The sequence below is a fragment of the Oncorhynchus nerka genome, unplaced genomic scaffold (genome assembly GCF_034236695.1).
Source record: "Oncorhynchus nerka isolate Pitt River unplaced genomic scaffold, Oner_Uvic_2.0 unplaced_scaffold_21___fragment_4___debris, whole genome shotgun sequence".
Lineage (NCBI taxonomy): Eukaryota > Metazoa > Chordata > Actinopteri > Salmoniformes > Salmonidae > Oncorhynchus > Oncorhynchus nerka.
In genome coordinates this window covers 201,142-219,389 of record NW_027040336.1, presented here as the reverse complement: position 1 = coordinate 219,389, position 18,248 = coordinate 201,142, and positions in this window count along the sequence as shown.

Below are 18,248 nucleotides of genomic sequence, written 5' to 3'. Positions count from 1 at the left end.
TCTAACTAAATGTTTGTGTTCATAGCTCCAACAGTGCAGTAGTATCTAACTAAATGCTTGTGTTTCTAGCTCCAACAGTGCAGTAGTATCTAACTAAATGCTTGTGTTTCTAGCTCCAACAGTGCAGTAGTATCTAACTAAATGCTTGTGTTTCTAGCTCCAACAGTGCAGTAAAATCTAACTAAATGCTTGTGATTCTAGCTCCAACAGTGCAGTAATATCTAACTAAATGCTTGTGTTCATAGCTCCAACAGTGCAGTAGTATCTAACTAAATGCTTGTGTTCCTAGCTCCAACAGTGCAGTAATATCTAACTAAATGCTTGTGTTCCTAGCTCCAACAGTGCAGTAGTATCTAACTAAATGCTTGTGTTTCTAGCTCCAACAGTGCAGTAGTATCTAACTAAATGCTTGTGTTTCTAGCTCCAACAGTGCAGTAAAATCTAACTAAATGCTTGTGATTCTAGCTCCAACAGTGCAGTAATATCTAACTAAATGCTTGTGTTCATAGCTCAACAGTGCAGTAGTATCTAACTAAATGCTTGTGTTCCTAGCTCCAACAGTGCAGTAATATCTAACTAAATGCTTGTGTTTCTAGCTCCAACAGTGCAGTAGTATCTAACTAAATGCTTGTGCTCCTAGCTCCAACAGTGCAGTAGTATCTAACTAAATGCTTGTGTTCCTAGCTCCAACAGTTCAGTAATATCTAACTAAATGCTTGTGTTTCTAGCTCCAACAGTGCAGTAGTATCTAACTAAATGCTTGTGTTTCTAGCTCCAACAGTGCAGTAATATCTAACTAAATGCTTGTGTTTCTAGCTCCAACAGTGCAGTAGTATCTAACTAAATGCTTGTGTTTCTAGCTCCAACAGTGCAGTAATATCTAACTAAATGCTTGTGTTTCTAGCTCCAACAGTGCAGTAATATCTAACTAAATGCTTCTAATCCTAGCTCCAACAGTGCACTAGTATCTAACTAAATGCTTGTGTTTCTAGCTCCAACAGTGCAGTAATATCTAACTAAATGCTTGTGTTCCTAGCTCCAACAGTGCAGTAGTATCTAACTAAATGCTTGTGTTTCTAGCTCCAACAGTGCAGTAGTATCTAACTAAATGCTTGTGTTCCTAGCTCCAACAGTGCAGTAATATCTAACTAAATGAAGTGCTTGTATTCCCAGCTCCAACAGTGCAGTAGTATCTAACTAAATGAAGTAAAATCTAACTAAATGCTTGTGTTTCTAGCTCCAAAAGTGCAGTAATATCTAACTAAATGCTTCTAATCCTAGCTCCAACAGTGCACTAGTATCTAACTAAATGCTTGTGTTTCTAGCTCCAACAGTGCAGTAATATCTAACTAAATGCTTGTGTTCCTAGCTCCAACAGTGCAGTAGTATCTAACTAAATGCTTGTGTTTCTAGCTCCAACAGTGCAGTAATATCTAACTAAATGCTTGTGTTCCTAGCTCCAACAGTGCAGTAGTATCTAACTAAATGTTTGTGTTTCTAGCTCCAACAGTGCAGTAATACCTAACTAAATGCTTGTGTTTCTAGCTCCAACAGTGCAGTAATATCTAACTAAATGCTTGTGTTCCTAGCTCCAACAGTGCAGTAGTATCTAACTAAATGCTTGTGTTTCTAGCTCCAACAGTGCAGTAAAATCTAACTAAATGCTTGTGTTTCTAGCTCCAACAGTGCAGTAGTATCTAACTAAATGCTTGTGTTTCTAGCTCCAACAGTGCATTAATATCTAACTAAATGCTTGTGTTCCTAGCTCCAACAGTGCAGTAGTATCTAACTAAATGCTTGTGTTTATAGCTTCAACAGTGCAGTAGTATCTAACTAAATGCTTGTGTTTATAGCTCCAACAGTAATATCTAACTAAATGCTTGTGTTTCTAGCTCCAACAGTGCAGTAGTATCTAACTAAATGCTTGTGTTTCTAGCTCCAACAGTGCAGTAGTATCTAACTAAATGCTTGTGTTTCTAGCTCCAAAAGTGCAGTAAAATCTAACTAAATGCTTGTGTTTCTAGCTCCAACAGTGCAGTAATATCTAACTAAATGCTTCTAATCCTAGCTCCAACAGTGCACTAGTATCTAACTAAATGCTTGTGTTTCTAGCTCCAACAGTGCAGTAATATCTAACTAAATGCTTGTGTTCCTAGCTCCAACAGTGCAGTAGTATCTAACTAAATGCTTGTGTTTCTAGCTCCAACAGTGCAGTAATATCTAACTAAATGCTTGTGTTCCTAGCTCCAACAGTGCAGTAATATCTAACTAAATGCTTGTGTTCATAGCTCCAACAGTGCAGTAGTATCTAACTAAATGCTTGTGTTCCTAGCTCCAACAGTGCAGTAATATCTAACTAAATGCTCGTGTTTCTAGCTCCAACAGTGCAGTAGTATCTAACTAAATGCTTGTGTTCCTAGCTCCAACAGTGCAGTAGTATCTAACTAAATGCTTGTGTTTCTAGCACCAACAGTGCAGTAATATCTAACTAAATGCTTGTGTTCATAGCTCCAACAGTGCAGTAGTATCTAACTAAATGCTTGTGTTCCTAGCTCCAACAGTGCAGTAATATCTAACTAAATGCTTGTGTTTCTAGCTCCAACAGTGCAGTAGTATCTAACTAAATGCTTGTGTTCCTAGCTCCAACAGTGCAGTAGTATCTAACTAAATGCTTGTGTTCCTAGCTCCAACAGTGCAGTAATATCTAACTAAATGCTTGTGTTTCTAGCTCCAACAGTGCAGTAGTATCTAACTAAATGCTTGTGTTCCTAGCTCCAACAGTGCAGTAGTATCTAACTAAATGCTTGTGTTTCTAGCTCCAACAGTCCATTAATATCTAACTAAATGCTTGTGTTCCTAGCTCCAACAGTGCAGTAGTATCTAACTAAATGCTTGTGTTTATAGCTTCAACAGTGCAGTAGTATCTAACTAAATGCTTGTGTTTATAGCTCCAACAGTAATATCTAACTAAATGCTTGTGTTTCTAGCTCCAACAGTGCAGTAGTATCTAACTAAATGCTTGTGTTTCTAGTTCCAACAGTGCAGTAAAATCTAACTAAATGCTTGTGTTTCTAGCTCCAACAGTGCAGTAATATCTAACTAAATGCTTCTAATCCTAGCTCCAACAGTGCACTAGTATCTAACTAAATGCTTGTGTTTCTAGCTCCAACAGTGCAGTAATATCTAACTAAATGCTTGTGTTCCTAGCTCCAACAGTGCAGTAGTATCTAACTAAATGCTTGTGTTTCTAGCTCCAACAGTGCAGTAATATCTAACTAAATGCGTGTGTTTCTAGCTCCAACAGTGCAGTAGTATCTAACTAAATGCTTCTGTTTCTAGCTCCAACAGTGCAGTAAAATCTAACTAAATGCTTGTGTTTCTAGCTCCAACAGTGCAGTAATATCTAACTAAATGCTTGTGTTCCTAGCTCCAACAGTGCAGTAATATCTAACTAAATGCTTGTGTTTCTAGCTCCAACAGTGCAGTAATATCTAACTAAATGCTTGTGTTCCTAGCTCCAACAGTGCAGTAGTATCTAACTAAATGTTTGTGTTTCTAGCTCCAACAGTGCAGTAATACCTAACTAAATGCTTGTGTTCCTAGCTCCAACAGTGCAGTAGTGTCTAACTAAATGAAGTGCTTGTGTTCCTAGCTCCAACAGTGCAGTAGTATCTAACTAAATGAAGTGCTTGTATTCCCAGCTCCAACAGTGCAGTAGTATCTAACTAAATGAAGTGCTTGTATTCCCAGCTCCAACAGTGCAGTAGTATCTAACTAAATGCTTCTGTTCCTAGCTCCAACAGTGCAGTAGTATCTAACTAAATGCGTGTGTTTCTAGCTCCAACAGTGCAGTAGTATCTAACTAAATGCTTCTGTTTCTAGCTCCAACAGTGCAGTAAAATCTAACTAAATGCTTGTGTTTCTAGCTCCAACAGTGCAGTAATATCTAACTAAATGCTTGTGTTCCTAGCTCCAACAGTGCAGTAATATCTAACTAAATGCTTGTGTTTCTAGCTCCAACAGTGCAGTAGTATCTAACTAAATGCTTGTGTTCCTAGCTCCAACAGTGCAGTAATATCTAACTAAATGCTTGTGTTTCTAGCTCCAACAGTGCAGTAGTATCTAACTAAATGCTTGTGTTTCTAGCTCCAACAGTGCAGTAGTATCTAACTAAATGCTTGTGTTTCTAGCTCCAACAGTGCAGTAGTATCTAACTAAATGCTTGTGTTTCTAGCTCCAACAGTGCAGTAGTATCTAACTAAATGCTTGTGTGTCTAGCTCCAACAGTGCAGTAAAATCTAACTAAATGCTTGTGATTCTAGCTCCAACAGTGCAGTAATATCTAACTAAATGCTTGTGTTCATAGCTCCAACAGTGCAGTAGTATCTAACTAAATGCTTGTGTTCCTAGCTCCAACAGTGCAGTAATATCTAACTAAATGCTTGTGTTTCTAGCTCCAACAGTGCAGTAGTATCTAACTAAATGCTTGTGTTCCTAGCTCCAACAGTGCAGTAGTATCTAACTAAATGCTTGTGTTTCTAGCTCCAACAGTGCAGTAATATCTAACTAAATGCTTGTGTTCCTAGCTCCAACAGTGCAGTAGTATCTAACTAAATGTTTGTGTTTCTAGCTCCAACAGTGCAGTAATACCTAACTAAATGCTTGTGTTCCTAGCTCCAACAGTGCAGTAGTGTCTAACTAAATGAAGTGCTTGTGTTCCTAGCTCCAACAGTGCAGTAGTATCTAACTAAATGAAGTGCTTGTATTCCCAGCTCCAACAGTGCAGTAGTATCTAACTAAATGAAGTGCTTGTATTCCCAGCTCCAACAGTGCAGTAGTATCTAACTAAATGCTTCTGTTCCTAGCTCCAACAGTGCAGTAGTATCTAACTAAATGCGTGTGTTTCTAGCTCCAACAGTGCAGTAGTATCTAACTAAATGCTTCTGTTTCTAGCTCCAACAGTGCAGTAAAATCTAACTAAATGCTTGTGTTTCTAGCTCCAACAGTGCAGTAATATCTAACTAAATGCTTGTGTTCCTAGCTCCAACAGTGCAGTAATATCTAACTAAATGCTTGTGTTTCTAGCTCCAACAGTGCAGTAGTATCTAACTAAATGCTTGTGTTCCTAGCTCCAACAGTGCAGTAATATCTAACTAAATGCTTGTGTTTCTAGCTCCAACAGTGCAGTAGTATCTAACTAAATGCTTGTGTTTCTAGCTCCAACAGTGCAGTAGTATCTAACTAAATGCTTGTGTTTCTAGCTCCAACAGTGCAGTAGTATCTAACTAAATGCTTGTGTTTCTAGCTCCAACAGTGCAGTAGTATCTAACTAAATGCTTGTGTGTCTAGCTCCAACAGTGCAGTAAAATCTAACTAAATGCTTGTGATTCTAGCTCCAACAGTGCAGTAATATCTAACTAAATGCTTGTGTTTCTAGCTCCAACAGTGCAGTAGTATCTAACTAAATGCTTGTGTTTCTAGCTCCAACAGTGCAGTAATATCTAACTAAATGCTTCTATTCCTAGCTCCAACAGTGCACTAGTATCTAACTAAATGCTTGTGTTTCTAGCTCCAACAGTGCAGTAGTATCTAACTAAATGCTTGTGTTCCTAGCTCCAACAGTGCAGTAGTATCTAACTAAATGCTTGTGTTCCTAGCTCCAACAGTGCAGTAATATCTAACTAAATGCTTGTGTTTCTAGCTCCAACAGTGCAGTAGTATCTAACTAAATGCTTGTGTTCCTAGCTCCAACAGTGCAGTAGTATCTAACTAAATGCTTGTGTTCCTAGCTCCAACAGTGCAGTAATATCTAACTAAATGCTTGTGTTTCTAGCTCCAACAGTGCAGTAGTATCTAACTAAATGCTTGTGTTTCTAGCTCCAACAGTGCAGTAGTATCTAACTAAATGATTGTGTTCCTAGCTCCAACAGTGCAGTAATATCTAACTAAATGCTTGTGTTTCTAGCTCCAACAGTGCAGTAGTATCTAACTAAATGCTTGTGTTTCTAGCTCCAACAGTGCATTAATATCTAACTAAATGCTTGTGTTCCTAGCTCCAACAGTGCAGTAGTATCTAACTAAATGCTTGTGTTTATAGCTTCAACAGTGCAGTAGTATCTAACTAAATGCTTGTGTTTATAGCTCCAACAGTAATATCTAACTAAATGCTTGTGTTCCTAGCTCCAACAGTGCAGTAGTATCTAACTAAATGCTTGTGTTTCTAGCTCCAACAGTGCAGTAGTATCTAACTAAATGCTTCTGTTTCTAGCTCCAACAGTGCACTAGTATCTAACTAAATGCTTGTGTTTCTAGCTCCAACAGTGCAGTAGTATCTAACTAAATGCTTGTGTTCCTAGCTCCAACAGTGCAGTAGTATCTAACTAAATGCTTGTGTTTCTAGCTCCAACAGTGCAGTAGTATCTAACTAAATGCTTGTGTTCCTAGCTCCAACAGTGCAGTAGTATCTAACTAAATGCTTGTGTTCCTAGCTCCAACAGTGCAGTAATATCTAACTAAATGCGTGTGTTTCTAGCTCCAACAGTGCAGTAGTATCTAACTAAATGCTTCTGTTTCTAGCTCCAACAGTGCAGTAAAATCTAACTAAATGCTTGTGTTTCTAGCTCCAACAGTGCAGTAATATCTAACTAAATGCTTGTGTTCCTAGCTCCAACAGTGCAGTAATATCTAACTAAATGCTTGTGTTTCTAGCTCCAACAGTGCAGTAATATCTAACTAAATGCTTGTGTTCCTAGCTCCAACAGTGCAGTAGTATCTAACTAAATGTTTGTGTTTCTAGCTCCAACAGTGCAGTAATACCTAACTAAATGCTTGTGTTCCTAGCTCCAACAGTGCAGTAGTGTCTAACTAAATGAAGTGCTTGTGTTCCTAGCTCCAACAGTGCAGTAGTATCTAACTAAATGAAGTGCTTGTATTCCCAGCTCCAACAGTGCAGTAGTATCTAACTAAATGCTTCTGTTTCTAGCTCCAACAGTGCAGTAAAATCTAACTAAATGCTTGTGTTTCTAGCTCCAACAGTGCAGTAATATCTAACTAAATGCTTGTGTTCCTAGCTCCAACAGTGCAGTAATATCTAACTAAATGCTTGTGTTTCTAGCTCCAACAGTGCAGTAGTATCTAACTAAATGCTTGTGTTCCTAGCTCCAACAGTGCAGTAATATCTAACTAAATGCTTGTGTTTCTAGCTCCAACAGTGCAGTAGTATCTAACTAAATGCTTGTGTTTCTAGCTCCAACAGTGCAGTAGTATCTAACTAAATGCTTGTGATTCTAGGTCCAACAGTGCAGTAATATCTAACTAAATGCTTGTGTTTCTAGCTCCAACAGTGCAGTAGTATCTAACTAAATGCTTGTGTTTCTAGCTCCAACAGTGCAGTAATATCTAACTAAATGCTTCTATTCCTAGCTCCAACAGTGCACTAGTATCTAACTAAATGCTTGTGTTTCTAGCTCCAACAGTGCAGTAGTATCTAACTAAATGCTTGTGTTCCTAGCTCCAACAGTGCAGTAGTATCTAACTAAATGCTTGTGTTCCTAGCTCCAACAGTGCAGTAATATCTAACTAAATGCTTGTGTTTCTAGCTCCAACAGTGCAGTAGTATCTAACTAAATGCTTGTGTTCCTAGCTCCAACAGTGCAGTAGTATCTAACTAAATGCTTGTGTTCCTAGCTCCAACAGTGCAGTAATATCTAACTAAATGCTTGTGTTTCTAGCTCCAACAGTGCAGTAGTATCTAACTAAATGCTTGTGTTTCTAGCTCCAACAGTGCAGTAGTATCTAACTAAATGATTGTGTTCCTAGCTCCAACAGTGCAGTAATATCTAACTAAATGCTTGTGTTTCTAGCTCCAACAGTGCAGTAGTATCTAACTAAATGCTTGTGTTTCTAGCTCCAACAGTGCATTAATATCTAACTAAATGCTTGTGTTCCTAGCTCCAACAGTGCAGTAGTATCTAACTAAATGCTTGTGTTTATAGCTTCAACAGTGCAGTAGTATCTAACTAAATGCTTGTGTTTATAGCTCCAACAGTAATATCTAACTAAATGCTTGTGTTCCTAGCTCCAACAGTGCAGTAGTATCTAACTAAATGCTTGTGTTTCTAGCTCCAACAGTGCAGTAGTATCTAACTAAATGCTTCTGTTTCTAGCTCCAACAGTGCACTAGTATCTAACTAAATGCTTGTGTTTCTAGCTCCAACAGTGCAGTAGTATCTAACTAAATGCTTGTGTTCCTAGCTCCAACAGTGCAGTAGTATCTAACTAAATGCTTGTGTTTCTAGCTCCAACAGTGCAGTAGTATCTAACTAAATGCTTGTGTTCCTAGCTCCAACAGTGCAGTAGTATCTAACTAAATGCTTGTGTTCCTAGCTCCAACAGTGCAGTAATATCTAACTAAATGCGTGTGTTTCTAGCTCCAACAGTGCAGTAGTATCTAACTAAATGCTTCTGTTTCTAGCTCCAACAGTGCAGTAAAATCTAACTAAATGCTTGTGTTTCTAGCTCCAACAGTGCAGTAATATCTAACTAAATGCTTGTGTTCCTAGCTCCAACAGTGCAGTAATATCTAACTAAATGCTTGTGTTTCTAGCTCCAACAGTGCAGTAATATCTAACTAAATGCTTGTGTTCCTAGCTCCAACAGTGCAGTAGTATCTAACTAATTGTTTGTGTTTCTAGCTCCAACAGTGCAGTAATACCTAACTAAATGCTTGTGTTCCTAGCTCCAACAGTGCAGTAGTGTCTAACTAAATGAAGTGCTTGTGTTCCTAGCTCCAACAGTGCAGTAGTATCTAACTAAATGAAGTGCTTGTATTCCCAGCTCCAACAGTGCAGTAGTATCTAACTAAATGAAGTGCTTGTATTCCCAGCTCCAACAGTGCAGTAGTATCTAACTAAATGCTTCTGTTCCTAGCTCCAACAGTGCAGTAGTATCTAACTAAATGCGTGTGTTTCTAGCTCAACAGTGCAGTAGTATCTAACTAAATGCTTCTGTTTCTAGCTCCAACAGTGCAGTAAAATCTAACTAAATGCTTGTGTTTCTAGCTCCAACAGTGCAGTAATATCTAACTAAATGCTTGTGTTCCTAGCTCCAACAGTGCAGTAATATCTAACTAAATGCTTGTGTTTCTAGCTCCAACAGTGCAGTAGTATCTAACTAAATGCTTGTGTTCCCTGCTCCAACAGTGCAGTAATATCTAACTAAATGCTTGTGTTTCTAGCTCCAACAGTGCAGTAGTATCTAACTAAATGCTTGTGTTTCTAGCTCCAACAGTGCAGTAGTATCTAACTAAATGCTTGTGTTTCTAGCTCCAACAGTGCAGTAGTATCTAACTAAATGCTTGTGTTTCTAGCTCCAACAGTGCAGTAGTATCTAACTAAATGCTTGTGTGTCTAGCTCCAACAGTGCAGTAAAATCTAACTAAATGCTTGTGATTCTAGCTCCAACAGTGCAGTAATATCTAACTAAATGCTTGTGTTCATAGCTCCAACAGTGCAGTAGTATCTAACTAAATGCTTGTGTTCCTAGCTCCAACAGTGCAGTAATATCTAACTAAATGCTTGTGTTTCTAGCTCCAACAGTGCAGTAGTATCTAACTAAATGCTTGTGTTCCTAGCTCCAACAGTGCAGTAGTATCTAACTAAATGCTTGTGTTTCTAGCTCCAACAGTGCAGTAATACCTAACTAAATGCTTGTGTTCCTAGCTCCAACAGTGCAGTAGTGTCTAACAAAATGAAGTGCTTGTGTTCCTAGCTCCAACAGTGCAGTAGTATCTAACTAAATGAAGTGCTTGTATTCCCAGCTCCAACAGTGCAGTAGTATCTAACTAAATGAAGTGCTTGTATTCCCAGCTCCAACAGTGCAGTAGTATCTAACTAAATGCTTCTGTTCCTAGCTCCAACAGTGCAGTAGTATCTAACTAAATGCGTGTGTTTCTAGCTCCAACAGTGCAGTAGTGTCTAACAAAATGAAGTGCTTGTGTTCCTAGCTCCAACAGTGCAGTAGTATCTAACTAAATGAAGTGCTTGTATTCCCAGCTCCAACAGTGCAGTAGTATCTAACTAAATGAAGTGCTTGTATTCCCAGCTCCAACAGTGCAGTAGTATCTAACTAAATGCTTCTGTTCCTAGCTCCAACAGTGCAGTAGTATCTAACTAAATGCGTGTGTTTCTAGCTCCAACAGTGCAGTAGTATCTAACTAAATGCTTCTGTTTCTAGCTCCAACAGTGCAGTAAAATCTAACTAAATGCTTGTGTTTCTAGCTCCAACAGTGCAGTAATATCTAACTAAATGCTTGTGTTCCTAGCTCCAACAGTGCAGTAATATCTAACTAAATGCTTGTGTTTCTAGCTCCAACAGTGCAGTAGTATCTAACTAAATGCTTGTGTTCCTAGCTCCAACAGTGCAGTAATATCTAACTAAATGCTTGTGTTTCTAGCTCCAACAGTGCAGTAGTATCTAACTAAATGCTTGTGTTTCTAGCTCCAACAGTGCAGTAGTATCTAACTAAATGCTTGTGTTTCTAGCTCAACAGTGCAGTAGTATCTAACTAAATGCTTGTGTTTCTAGCTCCAACAGTGCAGTAGTATCTAACTAAATGCTTGTGTGTCTAGCTCCAACAGTGCAGTAAAATCTAACTAAATGCTTGTGATTCTAGCTCCAACAGTGCAGTAATATCTAACTAAATGCTTGTGTTTCTAGCTCCAACAGTGCAGTAGTATCTAACTAAATGCTTGTGTTTCTAGCTCCAACAGTGCAGTAATATCTAACTAAATGCTTCTATTCCTAGCTCCAACAGTGCACTAGTATCTAACTAAATGCTTGTGTTTCTAGCTCCAACAGTGCAGTAGTATCTAACTAAATGCTTGTGTTCCTAGCTCCAACAGTGCAGTAGTATCTAACTAAATGCTTGTGTTCCTAGCTCCAACAGTGCAGTAATATCTAACTAAATGCTTGTGTTTCTAGCTCCAACAGTGCAGTAGTATCTAACTAAATGCTTGTGTTCCTAGCTCCAACAGTGCAGTAGTATCTAACTAAATGCTTGTGTTCCTAGCTCCAACAGTGCAGTAATATCTAACTAAATGCTTGTGTTTCTAGCTCCAACAGTGCAGTAGTATCTAACTAAATGCTTGTGTTTCTAGCTCCAACAGTGCAGTAGTATCTAACTAAATGATTGTGTTCCTAGCTCCAACAGTGCAGTAATATCTAACTAAATGCTTGTGTTTCTAGCTCCAACAGTGCAGTAGTATCTAACTAAATGCTTGTGTTTCTAGCTCCAACAGTGCATTAATATCTAACTAAATGCTTGTGTTCCTAGCTCCAACAGTGCAGTAGTATCTAACTAAATGCTTGTGTTTATAGCTTCAACAGTGCAGTAGTATCTAACTAAATGCTTGTGTTTATAGCTCCAACAGTAATATCTAACTAAATGCTTGTGTTCCTAGCTCCAACAGTGCAGTAGTATCTAACTAAATGCTTGTGTTTCTAGCTCCAACAGTGCAGTAGTATCTAACTAAATGCTTCTGTTTCTAGCTCCAACAGTGCACTAGTATCTAACTAAATGCTTGTGTTTCTAGCTCCAACAGTGCAGTAGTATCTAACTAAATGCTTGTGTTCCTAGCTCCAACAGTGCAGTAGTATCTAACTAAATGCTTGTGTTTCTAGCTCCAACAGTGCAGTAGTATCTAACTAAATGCTTGTGTTCCTAGCTCCAACAGTGCAGTAGTATCTAACTAAATGCTTGTGTTCCTAGCTCCAACAGTGCAGTAATATCTAACTAAATGCGTGTGTTTCTAGCTCCAACAGTGCAGTAGTATCTAACTAAATGCTTCTGTTTCTAGCTCCAACAGTGCAGTAAAATCTAACTAAATGCTTGTGTTTCTAGCTCCAACAGTGCAGTAATATCTAACTAAATGCTTGTGTTCCTAGCTCCAACAGTGCAGTAATATCTAACTAAATGCTTGTGTTTCTAGCTCCAACAGTGCAGTAATATCTAACTAAATGCTTGTGTTCCTAGCTCCAACAGTGCAGTAGTATCTAACTAAATGTTTGTGTTTCTAGCTCCAACAGTGCAGTAATACCTAACTAAATGCTTGTGTTCCTAGCTCCAACAGTGCAGTAGTGTCTAACTAAATGAAGTGCTTGTGTTCCTAGCTCAACAGTGCAGTAGTATCTAACTAAATGAAGTGCTTGTATTCCCAGCTCCAACAGTGCAGTAGTATATAACTAAATGAAGTGCTTGTATTCCCAGCTCCAACAGTGCAGTAGTATCTAACTAAATGCTTCTGTTCCTAGCTCCAACAGTGCAGTAGTATCTAACTAAATCGTGTGTTTCTAGCTCCAACAGTGCAGTAGTATCTAACTAAATGCTTCTGTTTCTAGCTCCAACAGTGCAGTAAAATCTAACTAAATGCTTGTGTTTCTAGCTCCAACAGTGCAGTAATATCTAACTAAATGCTTGTGTTCCTAGCTCCAACAGTGCAGTAATATCTAACTAAATGCTTGTGTTTCTAGCTCCAACAGTGCAGTAGTATCTAACTAAATGCTTGTGTTCCTAGCTCCAACAGTGCAGTAATATCTAACTAAATGCTTGTGTTTCTAGCTCCAACAGTGCAGTAGTATCTAACTAAATGCTTGTGTTTCTAGCTCCAACAGTGCAGTAGTATCTAACTAAATGCTTGTGTTTCTAGCTCCAACAGTGCAGTAGTATCTAACTAAATGCTTGTGTTTCTAGCTCCAACAGTGCAGTAGTATCTAACTAAATGCTTGTGTGTCTAGCTCCAACAGTGCAGTAAAATCTAACTAAATGCTTGTGATTCTAGCTCCAACAGTGCAGTAATATCTAACTAAATGCTTGTGTTCATAGCTCCAACAGTGCAGTAGTATCTAACTAAATGCTTGTGTTCCTAGCTCCAACAGTGCAGTAATATCTAACTAAATGCTTGTGTTTCTAGCTCCAACAGTGCAGTAGTATCTAACTAAATGCTTGTGTTCCTAGCTCCAACAGTGCAGTAGTATCTAACTAAATGCTTGTGTTCCTAGCTCCAACAGTGCAGTAATATCTAACTAAATGCTTGTGTTCCTAGCTCCAACAGTGCAGTAGTATCTAACTAAATGCTTGTGTTTCTAGCTCCAACAGTGCAGTAGTATCTAACTAAATGCTTGTGTTTATAGCTCCAACAGTAATATCTAACTAAATGCTTGTGTTCCTAGCTCCAACAGTGCAGTAGTATCTAACTAAATGCTTGTGTTTCTAGCTCCAACAGTGCAGTAGTATCTAACTAAATGCTTGTGTTTCTAGCTCCAACAGTGCAGTAGTATCTAACTAAATGCTTGTGTTTCTAGCTCCAAAAAAGTGCAGTAAAATCTAACTAAATGCTTGTGTTTCTAGCTCCAACAGTGCAGTAATATCTAACTAAATGCTTCTATTCCTAGCTCCAACAGTGCACTAGTATCTAACTAAATGCTTGTGTTTCTAGCTCAACAGTGCAGTAGTATCTAACTAAATGCTTGTGTTCCTAGCTCCAACAGTGCAGTAGTATCTAACTAAATGCTTGTGTTCCTAGCTCCAACAGTGCAGTAATATCTAACTAAATGCTTGTGTTTCTAGCTCCAACAGTGCAGTAGTATCTAACTAAATGCTTGTGTTCCTAGCTCCAACAGTGCAGTAGTATCTAACTAAATGCTTGTGTTCCTAGCTCCAACAGTGCAGTAATATCTAACTAAATGCTTGTGTTTCTAGCTCCAACAGTGCAGTAGTATCTAACTAAATGCTTGTGTTTCTAGCTCCAACAGTGCAGTAGTATCTAACTAAATGATTGTGTTCCTAGCTCCAACAGTGCAGTAATATCTAACTAAATGCTTGTGTTCCTAGCTCCAACAGTGCAGTAGTATCTAACTAAATGCTTGTGTTCCTAGCTCCAACAGTGCAGTAGTATCTAACTAAATGCTTGTGTTTATAGCTTCAACAGTGCAGTAGTATCTAACTAAATGCTTGTGTTTATAGCTCCAACAGTAATATCTAACTAAATGCTTGTGTTCCTAGCTCCAACAGTGCAGTAGTATCTAACTAAATGCTTGTGTTTCTAGCTCCAACAGTGCAGTAGTATCTAACTAAATGCTTCTGTTTCTAGCTCCAACAGTGCACTAGTATCTAACTAAATGCTTGTGTTTCTAGCTCCAACAGTGCAGTAGTATCTAACTAAATGCTTGTGTTCCTAGCTCCAACAGTGCAGTAGTATCTAACTAAATGCTTGTGTTTCTAGCTCCAACAGTGCAGTAGTATCTAACTAAATGCTTGTGTTCCTAGCTCCAACAGTGCAGTAGTATCTAACTAAATGCTTGTGTTCCTAGCTCCAACAGTGCAGTAATATCTAACTAAATGCGTGTGTTTCTAGCTCCAACAGTGCAGTAGTATCTAACTAAATGCTTCTGTTTCTAGCTCCAACAGTGCAGTAAAATCTAACTAAATGCTTGTGTTTCTAGCTCCAACAGTGCAGTAATATCTAACTAAATGCTTGTGTTCCTAGCTCCAACAGTGCAGTAATATCTAACTAAATGCTTGTGTTTCTAGCTCCAACAGTGCAGTAGTATCTAACTAAATGCTTGTGTTCCTAGCTCCAACAGTGCAGTAATATCTAACTAAATGCTTGTGTTTCTAGCTCCAACAGTGCAGTAGTATCTAACTAAATGCTTGTGTTTCTAGCTCCAACAGTGCAGTAGTATCTAACTAAATGCTTGTGTTTCTAGCTCCAACAGTGCAGTAGTATCTAACTAAATGCTTGTGTTTCTAGCTCCAACAGTGCAGTAGTATCTAACTAAATGCTTGTGTGTCTAGCTCCAACAGTGCAGTAAAATCTAACTAAATGCTTGTGATTCTAGCTCCAACAGTGCAGTAATATCTAACTAAATGCTTGTGTTCATAGCTCCAACAGTGCAGTAGTATCTAACTAAATGCTTGTGTTCCTAGCTCCAACAGTGCAGTAATATCTAACTAAATGCTTGTGTTTCTAGCTCCAACAGTGCAGTAGTATCTAACTAAATGCTTGTGTTCCTAGCTCCAACAGTGCAGTAGTATCTAACTAAATGCTTGTGTTCCTAGCTCCAACAGTGCAGTAATATCTAACTAAATGCTTGTGTTCCTAGCTCCAACAGTGCAGTAGTATCTAACTAAATGCTTGTGTTTCTAGCTCCAACAGTGCAGTAGTATCTAACTAAATGCTTGTGTTTATAGCTCCAACAGTAATATCTAACTAAATGCTTGTGTTCCTAGCTCCAACAGTGCAGTAGTATCTAACTAAATGCTTGTGTTTCTAGCTCCAACAGTGCAGTAGTATCTAACTAAATGCTTGTGTTTCTAGCTCCAACAGTGCAGTAGTATCTAACTAAATGCTTGTGTTTCTAGCTCCAAAAGTGCAGTAAAATCTAACTAAATGCTTGTGTTTCTAGCTCCAACAGTGCAGTAATATCTAACTAAATGCTTCTATTCCTAGCTCCAACAGTGCACTAGTATCAAACTAAATGCTTGTGTTTCTAGCTCCAACAGTGCAGTAGTATCTAACTAAATGCTTGTGTTCCTAGCTCCAACAGTGCAGTAGTATCTAACTAAATGCTTGTGTTCCTAGCTCCAACAGTGCAGTAATATCTAACTAAATGCTTGTGTTTCTAGCTCCAACAGTGCAGTAGTATCTAACTAAATGCTTGTGTTCCTAGCTCCAACAGTGCAGTAGTATCTAACTAAATGCTTGTGTTCCTAGCTCCAACAGTGCAGTAATATCTAACTAAATGCTTGTGTTTCTAGCTCCAACAGTGCAGTAGTATCTAACTAAATGCTTGTGTTTCTAGCTCCAACAGTGCAGTAGTATCTAACTAAATGATTGTGTTCCTAGCTCCAACAGTGCAGTAATATCTAACTAAATGCTTGTGTTTCTAGCTCCAACAGTGCAGTAGTATCTAACTAAATGCTTGTGTTCCTAGCTCCAACAGTGCAGTAGTATCTAACTAAATGCTTGTGTTTCTAGCTCCAACAGTGCATTAATATCTAACTAAATGCTTGTGTTCCTAGCTCCAACAGTGCAGTAGTATCTAACTAAATGCTTGTGTTTATAGCTTCAACAGTGCAGTAGTATCTAACTAAATGCTTGTGTTTATAGCTCCAACAGTAATATCTAACTAAATGCTTGTGTTCCTAGCTCCAACAGTGCAGTAGTATCTAACTAAATGCTTGTGTTTCTAGCTCCAACAGTGCAGTAGTATCTAACTAAATGCTTCTGTTTCTAGCTCCAACAGTGCACTAGTATCTAACTAAATGCTTGTGTTTCTAGCTCCAACAGTGCAGTAGTATCTAACTAAATGCTTGTGTTCCTAGCTCCAACAGTGCAGTAGTATCTAACTAAATGCTTGTGTTCCTAGCTCCAACAGTGCAGTAGTATCTAACTAAATGCTTGTGTTCCTAGCTCCAACAGTGCAGTAATATCTAACTAAATGCTTGTGTTTCTAGCTCCAACAGTGCAGTAGTATCTAACTAAATGCTTGTGTTTCTAGCTCCAACAGTGCAGTAGTATCTAACTAAATGCTTGTGTTCCTAGCTCCAACAGTGCAGTAGTATCTAACTAAATGCTTGTGTTTCTAGCTCCAACAGTGCATTAATATCTAACTAAATGCTTGTGTTCCTAGCTCCAACAGTGCAGTAGTATCTAACTAAATGCTTGTGTTTATAGCTTCAACAGTGCAGTAGTATCTAACTAAATGCTTGTGTTTATAGCTCCAACAGTAATATCTAACTAAATGCTTGTGTTCCTAGCTCCAACAGTGCAGTAGTATCTAACTAAATGCTTGTGTTTCTAGCTCCAACAGTGCAGTAGTATCTAACTAAATGCTTGTGTTTCTAGCTCCAACAGTGCAGTAGTATCTAACTAAATGCTTGTGTTTCTAGCTCCAAAAGTGCAGTAAAATCTAACTAAATGCTTGTGTTTCTAGCTCCAACAGTGCAGTAATATCTAACTAAATGCTTATATTCCTAGCTCCAACAGTGCACTAGTATCTAACTAAATGCTTGTGTTTCTAGCTCCAACAGTGCAGTAATATCTAACTAAATGCTTGTGTTCCTAGCTCCAACAGTGCAGTAATATCTATCTAAATGCTTGTGTTTCTAGCTCCAACAGTGCAGTAATATCTAACTAAATGCTTGTGTTCCTAGCTCCAACAGTGCAGTAGTGTCTAACTAAATGAAGTGCTTGTGTTCCTAGCTCCAACAGTGCAGTAGTATCTAACTAAATGAAGTGCTTGTATTCCCAGCTCCAACAGTGCAGTAGTATCTAACTAAATGAAGTGCTTGTATTCCCAGCTCCAACAGTGCAGTAGTATCTAACTAAATGCTTGTGTTCCTAGCTCCAACAGTGCAGTAGTATCTAACTAAATGCGTGTGTTTCTAGCTCCAACAGTGCAGTAGTATCTAACTAAATGCTTGTGTTTCTAGCTCCAACAGTGCAGTAGTATCTAACTAAATGCTTGTGTTTCTAGCTCCAACAGTGCAGTAGTATCTAACTAAATGCTTGTGTTTCTAGCTCAACAGTGCAGTAGTATCTAACTAAATGCTTGTGTTTCTAGCTCCAACAGTGCAGTAAAATCTAACTAAATGCTTGTGATTCTAGCTCCAATAGTGCAGTAATATCTAACTAAATGCTTGTGTTCATAGCTCCAACAGTGCAGTAGTATCTAACTAAATGCTTGTGTTCCTAGCTCCAGCAGTGCAGTAATATCTAACTAAATGATTGTGTTTCTAGCTCCAACAGTGCAGTAGGATCTAACTAAATGCTTGTGTTCCTAGCTCCAACAGTGCAGTAATATCTAACTAAATGCTTGTGTTCCTAGCTCCAACAGTGCAGTAGTATCTAACTAAATGCTTGTGTTTCTAGCTCCAACAGTGCAGTAATATCTAACTAAATGCTTGTGTTCATAGCTCCAACAGTGCAGTAGTATCTAACTAAATGCTTGTGTTCCTAGCTCCAACAGTGCAGTAATATCTAACTAAATGCTTGTGTTTCTAGCTCCAACAGTGCAGTAGTATCTAACTAAATGCTTGTGTTCCTAGCTCCAACAGTGCAGTAGTATCTAACTAAATGCTTGTGTTTCTAGCTCCAACAGTGCAGTAATATCTAACTAAATGCTTGTGTTCATAGCTCCAACAGTGCAGTAGTATCTAACTAAATGCTTGTGTTCCTAGCTCCAACAGT